Consider the following 11,511-nt stretch of genomic DNA (forward strand, 5'->3'; position numbering starts at 1 on the left):
TTGAATATCCTAGAAAATCCTATGCTTCCTACTGAAAGTAGCCTTCTACCACGGCATCTAGTATTCGACTGTTTCCTTTGTAAAAGTGTGTATTTTCCCAAATCTGACTTTCATTAACCAAAATTATAGTTTCTACATTACCGTGCATCGTGTGAATGTTCACAAAGTGAATGTAATGGGAAAATGAAATAGTACTATAGTGTAGTATCAAATAACTACAACCGTACTAACTACCTTAAATCTATTGTAATTTAAAGTAACATGTGATCGACCTATATCCTGCTACCGACTCTAGTAAAAGACGATATAAGACGCCGTAAAAAATGACATTTGGCACCCGTAGACTTGCAAGTCCCACTGTAGCGAGCAACAAGATGTAGGATAGTAAATCCAGTATAGATTTATACGCAAACTCATACGCTCCTCAATTAAGGAGATTATGGATACAAAAACGGTCATGGAAGGAAGTGCCAGGACCCATTTAATGGCTCACATAACTGCATGAATGTATATGCAATGAACGTGCTAGCTGTAAAGTGTGTTCTCTCTCTATTTTGCCTGTATAGTAATGTACTGTAATGTTCTGCGTGTGCTAGCTGTAATGTCTGTTCTCTCTCTATCTAGCATGTATAGTAATGTACTGTAATGTTCTGCGTGTGCTAGCTGTAATGTGTGTTCTCTCTCTATCTAGAATGTATAGTAATGTATTTTAATGTTCTGCGTGTGCTAGCTATAATGCGTGTTCTCTCTCTTTATCTAGCATGTATAATAATGTACTGTGTGCACTAGATGTAATGTGTGTTCTCTCTCTATCTAGCATGTATAGTAATGTACTGTAATGTTCTACCTGTACTGACTCATGAATGAACTGACTCATTGTATGATTCATTGTTTTAGTAATAGTTTTAGTATCTTTCTAAACTACCTATGTGGTAGCTTACTGGTAATGTAACTGGTATGTATGAACATGAAAGTATACCCCTGCTACCCAAGGGTATTGAATAAACTGATAGAACTTTTATATATATATATATATATATATATATATATATATATATATATATATATGTATACATAGTATACAACTAATATTTAGACGACCTTCAGACGGATAACCAATGCCCTAAAGCCACATCCCAACGAGGAAAAGAAGGTAAAGCGAGCTAGTCTTCCTAAGTCCTTTAAACATTACTTAGCTAAATATACATATATATATATATATATATATATATATATATATATATATATATATATATATATATATATATATATATATATATATATATAGACATGCATTTGACAATATAAAAGTATAAAAGAAGTTTTGTAAAACCTTTGAAAAGTTTTACAACTAGGAAAAGATGACTTGATGTCAGTGTGTAAAACGATTTGAAAACAATTTGTTTGATGAGAACAATTTAAAGTACAAGGAGACCTTTGTTTTGAAACACAATTGTAATAGAGTTTGAAAAGAAACATTCAGTATGTAAGACAGTTTGATAAAGAGTTTTAAACAAGTAAAAACATTTTGGAAAGCCATTTGAAGTATTCTGCCTAGTAAAACAGCTAAAAGAGTAGTAAATCCTTTTGTATGCTACTTATTAATCACATGTGATTGATATAATAACTCGCATGATTCAACTTGTATCCCCCGATAAAAGCATTTAAAAACATTTAAACCATTGATTAAGGGATATGAACTCACCTGTAGAAAGTGGTTGGGATTGAACGGACTGTATAGGATGCTTGGTGTCAAGTGAAGACTTGTACACACTCTATGATCAAGGTAGAAGCTTGAAAAGGTGCTAAAAGTCCAAGAACACTAGTGTGTGTTCATGGTGAAACTTGAAGATTGACCTAGATTGAAGATCTTGAAAAACTTTTGGATGATACTTGAGAGAGAATTGGAGTTGGATCTTGAGATTTGGAAAAAGTGTAAATAATGACTAATTGTCATATATATACTCCCAGATTTATGGTTTTTGGCAGTAAATATTTTATTCATGCAGCAAACTCTAATTTCTTGGAGTTTTGGAATAATAGTGTTGCACAATAAACCCTAGGGAATCCTCTCTCCTGATATCACCCAAAGTGTAAATCCTAAAATACTCAAACTTGTTCCAAAAAGATTGAAACTTAACAACAACTTTTCTGACTTCTATTGAATTGAAGGGTTGTACAAAATAGAAATTTCGAGTAGTCACATCATCCCCCCGTTAAAAGGAATTTCGTCCCGGAATTAGAATTTAGGTATGGAAGTAGGCATGAATAATCGAGCCAAGAAGTGGGGATACTTCCTAAATGATTGATTCTCGCGCTCCCAGGTGAATTCGGGTCCTTGGCTGGCATCCCAACGGACCTTCACTAAAGGGAAACGACTATGAATCGTTCGCATGACCTCTCTGTCCATGGTTACTACGGTTCTTCCACGTAGGTGAGGCTCTTGTGGGACTCGATCTCTTCGAGTGGGATTTCAAGAGTCTCGTCGGATCGATACTTTTTACAAGTTCGAGACGTGAAGGGTAGAATGTATGTTACTAAGCTTGTGGAGTAGGTCTAGTTTATGAGATGCATGACTGATTCTGGTAAGAATATCGGAGGTCCTAACTATCTTGGCTTTAGCTCTCCACACTTTCCAAAGCGTATCAAGCCATTCCCAGAGTGAGACTTCCAAAAGAAATTGGGTCTCTCACTTAGAATTCCAAGGTTTCTTTTTCTTGCTTATCTTCCCAGTCAAAGGCCACTCCCTGTTGGTTCAAAGTCGTAAGGGATTCTGTAATTCCCGAGGTGTTCTGAATGGACTCCTGACAGTAAGTCTGCGAGACCTAAAATTTGGCGAATTTCTTAAGCGTCTTCGGTACCGACAAATTCTCAATGGTTTTTGACCATTGGAAGGGTCCTCAAAAATTCTCACATTTCTAATAATGTGTCCTAGGAATTCGACTCTTCGAATCTACAACTCGTATTTAGAGAACTTCGCGAAGAGTTTCTCTAAGGGTAATTTTTCCATGGTTTCCTTCTTACTACGAGTGTGGATAAGTAAATCATTTTTCAAACACAATGACGAACTGATCCAAGTAAGAATGGCGTACCCTATTCATTAAGTTCCTGAATACTAAGGGCGTATTGGTCCTATCCGAGGGGTATCACTACAGACTAGAAGTGTCCGCATCGAGTTCGGAAGGTAGTCTTCGGGACATCCTTCGCTAAAACTCGAAACTGGTGATATTCGGATCTCAGGTCCATTTTTGAAAGGTAATTCTTTCCTTGCGTTTGCTCAACCAATTCATTTATGCGAGGCAGAGATAACGATTTCTAATGGAATCTTGATGGAGTCCCCGATAGTCGAGGTACATATGATACAAGCCGTCTACTTCTGGAAGAATAAGACCGAAGCTCTCCTGGGTGAGAAGCCTGGCCTTCTAATTCTATTGCTGAGTAGTTTGCTAAGCTATCTGGATTGTCCTTGTATTTATGTGGGTGTTTAGACTGTAGGGCAATATGGTTGCAGGAGTCGTGATGGGTTCTAAGTTTGTTCACATAATGATGCGATTACTCGTATTCTTGGGCAGTCTCCGTCCTGAAGTTCATATTAGAATTCATACATGGTTCATCGATCACAATCTCATGTATATGAGTCGTATATAATTAAGATTGAAAAGATAGTCAAATAAATGATTCTTCTTTACGCACACATACCAACGACGAAAAGAATTTAAAGGGGAAAATCATTAATTCTAAATCTGTAGAACCTTGATTATATACCACCCTTGTGTATACATTATTCTGCGATAGATCAACCGTATTGATCTTTGGATTGAACTTGACATATTGTACGAGTGGTACTTCGGGGATTTTTGTTGAGGTTTCTTCGGAAGGGATAAGAAACATGAGGTACTCTAAGGAGGAGTACTTCCGAGTTCCGAAATGACAGCTTTGTTAAAAGACGTTTTCGGAGAAGGAGATGTGCGCACGAAATTGGTATTGTGCGGATCAAATTGACTTAAGTTTGTATGATAATGTCTGAATCATATGGAAACTAAGGACATAAGGATTTTAACATAAGGCGTTACAGACAAAACACAACAGTGCAATCTTTAACAGAGTTACAGTATTTTAGACATACTACAAGACTATTGCTGCGAACAAGGCATACTACAAAAGACAAGTCTACGCAGCACGAGGGTCCCTTTACTGTCGAGATCTCCCAAAAGGTAAGACTCTAGTTGCACTAGTTTTAAACAGTTTATAAGTCTGTTACAACGAACGCCTTAGATATTCCAATGAGGGTCCGGCGTAGTTTCTCTTGCAACTGTGATCCTGAGAATCATCCCGTCCGTGCCCGAATTCTTTGCTATTGGAAAGTCCTTCTTGAGATGTCCCATCTCTCAACATAAATGAAATATCTGGCTAGTGCCAGCATCGGTAGTGGAAGTAAAGTGCCGAGTAGGAGTTATGGGGACATGGTTGCTTTCGTTGATCTTCTGTTTTGGACAATTAATATAATAGTGCCCTGCCTCACAACAACTATAGCAAACTAGGCTAGCTCTAGTGGTGGAGGTAGTTCTACAGAAACGAGCAATGTGCCCCATCTTGTCGCAATTGTTGCATTGTCGTACTCGGCAAATTCCCATATGGTGATAGTTGCACCGATCACACTTCGGGAGTGTTCCCTCATATTTTTTGACAGGTGTTGTGATGGAAGGGGTTGCCACTGGTTGATGTTGCATGTCAATCCTCTGAAATCGCTTGCGTTCCACTTGGGCTTGACATTTTTGTTTCCTGAACTCTGAGTTGTTGTTTTGGGTGGTGGTGACTGTTACTATTTATTGATTTCTTGGATCGTTATCATGATCGGAATTGTCAACTCCTTTATCAGTCTTGTTTGCATTGACAGCGCTGCGGTTTGCAAGGACATCTGTCACGGCACCCATCACGGCAGCTGTAACTGCGGCTTGGAAAGTAACGGTGTCCATAGGAAAGGAAGGGGTTTTGTCACACCACAAAACCATCAACGGCGGAAACGTTCTTGGGCGGAGGATGTCATGTCCAGTATCACAACAATGAATAGTAGTAAACAAGCAACAATATCATCCATTGCATTAATAATATAATTTTACAACAAGTGTTATGATATGTCTAATAGACACTAAAGTATAAATCCAAATGACAGATGAGTCTTGAACGAGCTCCATCTTCTGTAAACCTTGTATCGGTAACTATCTACTGTTGACCTGAGGATACAAGTTATTTTGAAAGAGAGTATCAGCTTTAAAGTTGCTGAGATCATAAGTATTTTAGTGTCTTAATTTGTATGTAAGTATTTGTATGTATATGAAAAGTAAGTATGTAAAAGTTTTGAACCTCCTAGAAACCATATGTTTCCTACTAAAAGTATCCTTCTACCTAGGCGTCTAGTATCTGTGTGTGTCTCTTGTAAGTGTGTGTACTTTCCCAAATCCCACTATCATTAACCAAAAATATAGCTTCTGCTTTACCGTGCATCGTGTGTATGTTCACGACGTGAATGTAATGGGAAAATGAAATAGTACCATGGTGTAGTATTAAATAACTACAACCGTACTAACTACTTTAAATCTATTGTAATCTCTTAAGTACTGTAGGAATTGTAATAAGTGACTACTTTTGTACTATTTTACCTTATTTGAGGGATAAGGCATAATGTGATGGCTAAATCCCAGGCTATACGCTCCCCTGTCAAAGATATTTTAGGACCCACACACGAACCCCGGCATGTTTGCAAGCCGTGAACATCCATATTACTATGATCATGTATACCCAACATAACTATCACAATGCATTGTGATTCATTGGTATAGTTAGATCCTAAAATCGTTCCATGCTATAGCACCTAGTTATGTATGTCCTATTATCGTATATGTAAACACACTCATGTAAGCGTATCTATGTAATCGTACTCATGTAAGCATATCAACGTAAACGCACTCATGTAAGCGTAATCATGTAAACGTATCTATGTAGTAGTATAGTAATGTACTGTAATGTTCTGCGTGTGCTACCTTTAATGTGTGTTCTCTTTCTATCTAGCATGTATAGAAATGTACTGTGTGTACTAGCTGTAATGTGTATTCTCTCTCTATCTAGCAAGTATTGACTCATGAATGAACTGACTAGTGGTATGATTCCGCATTCTAGTAATCATATTAGTATCTTCCTAAACTACCCATATGGTAGCTTAGTAGTAATGTAACTTGTACGTATGAACCTGGAAGTATACCCTTGCTACCCAAGGGTATTGAACTGACTGCAAGAACATTTATGACTATATATGTACACATGATATGTAACTAATATTTAAATGACCTTCGGACGGATACCCGATACCCTACCAGACCACATCCCAACGGGGAAAAGGAAATAAAGTGGGCTAACCTTCCTAAGTCCTTTAAACATGACTTATGTAACTATACATATATAGGCATGCAAATTGACAATATAAAAGCATAAAAAAAGTTTTGTAAAACCATTGAAAAGTTTAGCAACTAAGAAAAGATGATTGGATGTTAAATTGTAAAACGATTTGAAAGCAGTTTTTTGATAAGAACAGTGTCAAGTATAAGGAAAACATTTGTTTTGAATCACAACTGTAACAGGGTTTGAAAAGATACCTTCAGTATGAAAGACGGTTTAACAAAGAGTTTTAAATGAGTAAAAATGTTTTGGAAAACCATTTGAAGTAAACTGTTTGGTAAAACAGCTAAAAGAGTAGTAAATCCATTTGTATGTTGCTTATTAATCACATGTGATTGATATAATAACTAGCATGATTCAATTTGTATCCCCCCCATAAAAGAATTTAAAAACATTTAAAATATTGATTACGGGGTATGAACTCACCTATAGCAAGTGGTTAGGATTGAACGGACTGTATAGGATGCTAGGTGTCAAGTGAAGACTTGTACACACTCTATGATCCTAGTTAACATATAATATCACATATATGTAACCAATTAGCCTTTAAACAACTAAATAACAAAGTTAAGACATCCTAAGACATGTTAAACACTTTATATAAGTGTTATAATTGCTAAGGATTTCATCTAAGTGTTATTGAACAAAGCTATTAAGCTTAGTGTTCAAGGGAACCCCTAGTATGAGTTTACTCCATTAAGACCATAACCCATTGATTTTATGGCCTAAACTCATGAGTTTACGACTGTAATCTCACACTTCTTTGACCACTTTGAGTTTTGAAGCCTTAGAAGCATTTCAACATTGAAGTATAAGCCTATGGAAGTGTTTGTGGCATCAAAACACCCCTATATGTAGTTTATGGCCCATGGACCACTTCTCCATGTGTTTGTGGCCATAAACACATATTACTTATGTTCTTTTGATGTTTTCAAGTCCCAAACATATCAAGGAATAAATCTAGACTAGTTTCCTAAGCTTGTGAAGCGACTAGGGCCATTTTTGACCCCTTAATAAGGGTTTACGGCCCAAGGTGTTCTTGGACCGTAAACACCTTTAATCTTGGTGTTTCCTTGTGATTTTCTTGACGTAAGGACGTATACTAAGCAGTATGATACTTTAGGATAGAAACACTTAAGATCTAGAAGCTTGAAATTAGCCAAAAGTCCAAGAACACTAGTGCGTGTTCTTGGTGTTCTTGGTGTAAATTGAAGATTGACCCTTTTGGAATGATTTCACGGTTAGAAGTGTGTTAAAATACTAGATTAAGTCATATAACAACTTAAGAAAGCTAGAAACACTTACTAGATCGAAGATCTCAAAAACTTTTGGATGATACTTGAGAGAGAAATGGGACTTGGATCTTGAGATTTGGAAAAAGTGTAAATAATGACCAATTCTCATATATATACCCCCAATTTTAGGGTTTTTGGCTGAAAATATTATTCTGCCTACAAACTCAAATTTCTTGGAGTTTTGGAATAACAGTGTTGCACAATAAATATTAGGGCATCCTCTCTACTGATATCACCCGAAGTGTAAATCCTACAATACTCAAACTTGTTCCAAAATGTTTGAAACTTAACAACAACTGTTCTGACTTTTATTGAATCGAAGGGTTGTAAAGAATAAAAATTTCGGGTTGTCACAGGTTTCGTTGTTTGGCTATCTATTTCCGGATGCCGACATGATTCTGTTACATGAAAAGAAAAGGAGTTTGTGAGCTAGTATGGTTGAACCTAGATGAATTTCGATTGATCAAGTAAAGAGTAGCAGTATGTTCTCGGGGGTTTGACCTACATCCCTATGATGCAGTCCAAGTACAGAGTATAAGTGCGATCGCGAAGGTTTGACCTACATCCCTATGATGCAGTCCTAGAATAGAATAGAAGTAAGTTCGTAGTATGGTTTTATGACGCTTGACATCTAAAACAGGGTACCATTGGTTGGTAAATGACATGATCCAATCCTTGAAGGAGAATTAGGTATTATCCCTGAGCTAGAATACCCTAGTTCAATAACTCAACTAGAGTAGGTTTCAGATAGACTCCCATGATAGCACAATGAAATTATTTGAATAAAGAATGACACAGAAGTTAGACGACTGCCAATATCTTTGATATTCATGACGCATAAGTTCTAGAAAAATTGACCTTATAGAAGGTCTTACATCATATCCAGAGTAGAAAGGTTATGGCCGCATAAGGGCCAAACTAAAAGTACTTACAATACAAGATAGTTTCATAGAAAAATGCCACTTAGGGTATAGATAGGAAACGATTCCTTAAAAAAGGGAAAGAATGTAAGACATCTACTACTGGTGACGGTCATCCCTCTGGTGAACCCTTAGCTCAGCCAGTTGGTGTTCCATATTGAGCAGGTGTCTTTCGTACACCCTTTGGTGTACTCAGAGTTCTTTGACTTCGGCTCGTGATTCAGCCAGTGCTTGCAGCAAGGTTTCATGGTCTCTTACAGATCTCTCACGAGAATCTTCCAAGCGAATGGTGCGGAGGGTATGCATTCTCGCGTTGACGACAACTTCTGTGATCTGATGTAGGGCTGTCCTGCCTTGAATCTCATTTCAGGCCACTCTCCGGACCAGGATTGGCAAGACTCTATCTGCTGAGCCCCCTTCACTCAGGTCATAAAAGCTTCGGTCTCCATTAAATGGCATGGGCTGATCCTGCCCTTGGCTCCATGTTTCCAAGCATTCTACTTAAGGAGGCGTCGGGCCATGAAAAGTCGGACGAGGGTTAGGATTTGGAAAGGGAGCTGCCTGGGGTAGGTTCTCAACCTCGGGTTTGGAGTTAGCACGATCCGAAAGGTCTTCATCATGGTGATCATTCAAAGGGATAGGATGATCATTCCCTGGTTCTTCTCAAAACCATCTAGCAATGACTTCGTTCGGAAGGTACGGATTGCCGTGGGGATGGAGTCCAGCCATGTTATCTACGCGAGAATTGGGGTAAGAAAATAATTATTAGACGAACTATCTAGATAATTATTTAGAAAATCTTCATTATTTACATCACTATTTTTGAAGTGCATACCAGTTATATGTAATCAAAACAGGATAGGCATTCGAATAATTGACCTTAACTCCAAATTCAGAAGGAATAGGGGTAAAGCAAAATATTCACAGATTCTAAGTTTATAACATCCTAGTTACATATAGCCTTAGTGTATCCACTTAGAAACTATCAACTTAGTAATGAAGATCCTTTTTAGTTCTCAAGTATAAAGTACTTATAGTAACACCAAATACCCCTATAGTGTTTTAGGTTTATGTTCTATTGTTCTCATTGTGGTATTGTTGGTAAGATTTTAGACTTGTTGCAACCTCACAACTACACTTAGGCACATGCTAGTCAATCCTCGGATAATATAGTTGATCATGCTATATCTTCCCATTTTGAGTATATGTCTCTAAGTCTACTTGTGCTGCCCAACAATCGTAATTCTTTTGTATTGTCCTAGTGACACTGATTTTAGTATGAATGCAGGCACGTATACTTAATAAAATATTTTATTATTTAAAGTATAAACTCTTGGTCAGAGTATTTTAATCCCATTGTATTTATAGTCTGTATATCTTTTATGGGTTGATATACTCAATTCACTATAAACATTGCTCTGATACCAATCTGTCACACCCCAAAACCATGAACGGCGGAAATGTTCTGGGGCGGAGGACGTCATGTACAGTATCACAACAATGAATAGTAGTAATAAGCAACAACATCATCCATTACATTAATAATATAATTTTAATACAAGTGTGTTCTGTAAAATTATAATAGACACTAATGTTTAAATCAAAATGAGAGATGAGTCTTGAACGAGCTCCATATTCTCTAAACCTTGCATCGGTACATGTGTAATGACTACTTGAGGATACAAGTTATTTTGAAAGCGAGTATCAACTTTAAAGCTGGTGAAATCATAAGTATTTTAGTGTCTGTATTTGTAAGAATGTAATTGTAAGTATGAGTATATCAATGTTTTGAATATCCTAGAAAACCCTATGCTTCCTACTGAAAGTAGCCTTCTACCAAGGCGTCTAGTATTCGACTGTTTCCTTTGTAAAAGTGTGTATTTTCCCAAATCTGACTATCATTAACCAAAAATATAGTTTCTACATTACCGTGCATCGTGGGAATGCTCATGAAGTGAGTGTAATCAGGAAATGAAATAGTACTATAGTGTAGCGTCAAATAACTACAACCGTACTAACTACCTTAAATCTATTGTAATTTAAAGTAACATGGGATCGACCTGTATGCTGCTACCGACTCTAGTAAAACGACGATGTAAGACACCGTAAGAAATGGCATTTGGCACCCGTAGACTTGTAAGTCCTACTGTAGCGAGCAGCAAGGTGTAGGATAGTCAATCCAATATAGATCTATATGCAAACTCATACGCTCTCCAATTAAGGAGATTCTGGATACAAAAACGGTCATGGAAAGAAGTGCGAGGAACCGTTTAATGGATCACGTAACTGCATGAATGTATATGTAATGAATGTGCTAATTGTAAAGTGTGTTCTCTCTCTATCTAGCATGTATAGTAATGTACTATAATGTTTTGCGTGTGCTAGCTGTAATGTGTGTTCTCTCTCTATCTAGCATGTATAGTAATGTACTGTAATGTTCTGCGTGTGCTAGTTGTAATGTGTGTTCTCTCTCTATCTAGCATGTATAGTAATGTACTATAATGTTCTGCGTGTGCTAGCTGTAATGCGTGTTCTCTCTCTATCTAGCATGTATAGTAATGTACTTTGTGTACTAGTTGTAATGTGTGTTCTCTCTCTATCTAGCATGTATAGTAATGTACTATAATGTTCTACCTATACTGACTCAAGAATGAACTGACTTATTGTATGATTCATTGTTCTAGTAATAGTTTTAGTATCTTCCTAAACTACCCATATGGTAGCTTACTAGTAATGTAACCGGTACGTATGAACATGAAAGTATACCCCTGTTACCCAAGGGTATCGAATTAATTGATAGAACTTTTATGTCTATATATGTATACATAATATACAACTAATAT

This window comes from Lactuca sativa, chromosome 3 (assembly GCF_002870075.4).
Source record: "Lactuca sativa cultivar Salinas chromosome 3, Lsat_Salinas_v11, whole genome shotgun sequence".
NCBI lineage: Eukaryota > Viridiplantae > Streptophyta > Magnoliopsida > Asterales > Asteraceae > Lactuca > Lactuca sativa.